The sequence below is a fragment of the Chelonia mydas genome, chromosome 26 (assembly GCF_015237465.2).
Source record: "Chelonia mydas isolate rCheMyd1 chromosome 26, rCheMyd1.pri.v2, whole genome shotgun sequence".
NCBI classification, from domain to species: domain Eukaryota; kingdom Metazoa; phylum Chordata; order Testudines; family Cheloniidae; genus Chelonia; species Chelonia mydas.
This window is the reverse complement of record NC_057859.1, coordinates 1,885,407-1,888,848: the sequence shown is the minus strand read 5'-3', so window position 1 is coordinate 1,888,848 and position 3,442 is coordinate 1,885,407. Positions and strand designations below refer to the sequence as shown.

At 38.4% G+C, this 3,442-nt stretch overlaps 1 protein-coding gene across 12 annotated transcripts in view; it reads right to left on the bottom strand.

The window, feature by feature from the left end:
• The window catches only part of NSD3 (nuclear receptor binding SET domain protein 3), a 69,180-nt gene that overhangs the window by 33,385 nt on the left and 32,353 nt on the right, over positions 1-3,442 (bottom strand). The window lies entirely within an intron of this gene.

The window sequence follows — 3,442 nt, the reverse complement described above, 5'->3', positions numbered from 1 at the left end:
CTGAGGAAGGAAAGGATTCTATTACGCGATTCCTTCTATTTCAGCTTAGTGTGATATGTTCAGTACCAAGTCAATGGCTGTAGTAATGAAAGCAAAACTTTTTTTGCTCTTTTGATATTTAACAGACTTTTTAAAAACAGTCCGTTCAAAGGGGTTTTTTTGCCAGCTGGAGCCCTGATTGCAGAAAATACATCTAATGGAGAGAGGCCTGGGTTCAGAAAAGACACCAATAAAAGGGTGAAGGGAAAGGCTGGAATCCACATTTTTGGAATAGGGTGACAATTTGTTATGGCATGTCACTTTCAGAGCCTCCGGTCTGATCGTTTTCTAACTAACTAGTTTGCCTTTTGCTTTTTTTGGAAGGTATCCATAACTATAAAAACCTCATTACCTACAATGTCTTGGTATTCTAAAGATTCAGAACTTAGATTCCAAACTTTCACTCTTCAAAACATGGTTTTCTGGGCCTTTGACTTTATGGTCAGGTGAATAAACTGATTTATCAAATTTCAGAACTCTAGATATTAGTACAAGTTTAGTCAAAAGCTAGGCTACCATAGTTGCAATAAATAAAAAAACTGACATCTTTATCTAAAGATTTCAGGATGCTGAGAAAAAAATTGAAAACAAATGGTGGTCAATGGACAGGAGGCTATTCTAGCAGACAAAAACTAAAGAACAGGTTTGTTAAAATTATGCTCTGGAAAGCAAGCTCAGATTAATAAGGGTGATTAGGATACTTGAAGACACCAGAACACAGGCTACTTTTAAAAAAAAAAAAAAAATGGCAAGGGCAAAGGAATATTCTGTGTTACAACACTGCTCCTGTTGAAGAACATCTACACAGCATTTGTGTAATGTGCAATTCTTGAAACCAAGCACATAATTAAAGGTGTAAGACTGACAGAAAAAGTCCAAAGTTTGAAAATTCTGTTTTATCGTGAGTTACAGTCTTGTTCTTCAGCATCAGGTGTTTTCGACCTAACAGGATAGAAATTAAATATTTTTTATAATTTTTTAAAATGATTATTATTTAGAAGAATAAAAAATGTGGATCTGGAATTTTTTGTTTTATGTTAAGAGGATTCATTATTGGAGGCCATAAGTGTCTATGCTGCTTCCATTGATATTATGCTATATATCTAGAAAAGGAGGTAGGCTGTAACCAAAGGCTGGAAATTATTCCAGAGGACTCTAGAAGCATGGAACTTCACCCTTCCCTTATGCACTTGATGATCTAGTGTTAATCTTGCTTTCTCATTATTTAGAAAATTGTGCATTTAAATTGGTGCAATGGAAGTTGATAGGAACAACTGGCAAATACAAATGGTTTTAAAGATTTTATTTTTAAAGGGACACATTTTAGAATGTTACATGTTTTGGTGGAGAATCTTAGTGTCCCTCAGGTTTGGATTAATTTCACTTTTGGGTCCTAGAGAGTGTTCCCATATTGGGATTTAGAAGGGAAGAGTATACCTCAAATTTTACTGTATATTAAAGTTGCTCTGATTGGCCCAAGGCACCTGATCTGCAGCCCCTCCTGTGTCACCTCTATGTTCAGCTGGCATGCCTTGTACTATCCATGGAAAGGGTTCCCTAATTTTGGACAAATCTTACTAGGAAAGTTCAACTAATCAGTATTCTTCTTTCTTCTCTATGCTCAACACAGCAGAAGGAGTTCTGTTGTGATGGAAGACCTGTATCAGAGAAGATAGTGCCGTTGGAGACCAATGCCACTTTGTATTGGATGCCAGTGGTATGCCCAAGTAGTGCAATATGCATTCTGTGTTCCCCATTCCCCAAAGGTTCAGCGCATCACCTCCACAATACTCTTATCCCACTTCCGTGCAATTTATGAACAAGAGCTAGGCTAAAGCAGTGCACCTCACTAGCTACCAAGTCATTGGGTCAGTTTTGTTTCCATTTATACCTCCAATCTCCCCTTTAAACAGAATTCTCAAGGTAGTTCTCTTATCAGATTCCAGGTTACAGAAACAGATTTTCCCCAGTATTATGGAATTCTGTACATCTCACTGTGGCTTATGCATCAGGGCTCCCAGAGTCATTCTGTAAAATACTTTACCGTAAAGGTACTCTGAAGTTCCGGTGACCTTAAATTTGAAAAAAGGACTTCCAGTTATGTTCCATGAGAGGGGACCAATAATTGTCTGGACTTTGGAAATGGCTTTGAAAGTGACTGTTTGGAGTGTATACTGAAGTAATGCTCATGCACTGTATGGGGTGTTATCAGGTGATGTTTTACGTATCCAAAAAACCTGAGAAAACGAAAAAAAAGAGGCTCAGAATTCTCACCCTCCCTATGCCCTAAGAGCCACTGCGAATTGTGGAGGTGATGCCCTTCGTTTCCAGGGGACGGAAACAAAACAGAGAGCACCTCCTCTGTTGTTGGGCAATTAACAGAGTAGCAATAGTTTGGAAAAAGCTGCCAGAACCATAGCAATTATAAGCTGGAGACACAATGATTGTCATCAACAGCAGATGAAACCCCATCTTGCTCACACCAGGGTCAAAAAAATCCAGAGTGCTCATCTTGCATTTGAAAGTCCTCAGGCACAGTCTGCTGTGAAAACCCAGGGGATAGCAGATTTAAAGTAACACTCCATAACAAGAATTATATATGCCGAGGAGCTGAACTGTGTGGGCTGGGGAAGAGTGTTCCAATATATGCAGAATGGTGTGAGGGTTTTTTGTTTTGGTGTCTTTAGTTTTTTTTTTTTTGTTTTGAAAAAAGAGCTAACTACACTAGGACCAGGTCCTTTGCACAGCTACATAACTAAAGCAAGGGTGACACTGAATAATGTTACAAGATAAAAAAAACTATTAGAAAGAGTAGTCAGTTTTATGGCACCTAAGCTGAATCAAATACCCCCCTTTTCTGGTTCCAGACTGAAGATAACTGTTCATCCTGCTGTTGAGTATCAAATGAATGCACTCTGATCCCACCCCAAACTTACTTTTCACATATTCATTATTAAACTCGGTGTTCTCCACAGTCTATACTATCTATAATATGATTACAATCATATGTCCAAACACATAATATCTCTGATGTGTTTTCCACATCGAAGATAAAGACCGTTTCGCTGAAATACTAAAACCAGTACAACAGGAGGAAGGACTTGAAAATGGAAGTTCAGTTGAGAATGACTGAAGTTGTTTCTCTCCCCCATCATCTTCCACCCTACCTCTTTCTACAGTATGTCTTATCAATTTGCTCCCAGAGACTTTCTGCTGGGATTAGCCCATCCCCACTGAAAGAAGAGCCAAACCCATAGCCATTTCTGAAGTCACAGCATCAATAATCGTTTTTGTGCTCCAAGGTAAAAGTTACTCATTCAATTTAAATTCTCACTCTTCTCTCCCTGCATGTGTGTTAAGTTCAATTTCTTCAGAGAATTTGCCTTAGGCTTTCTCTTTCCTA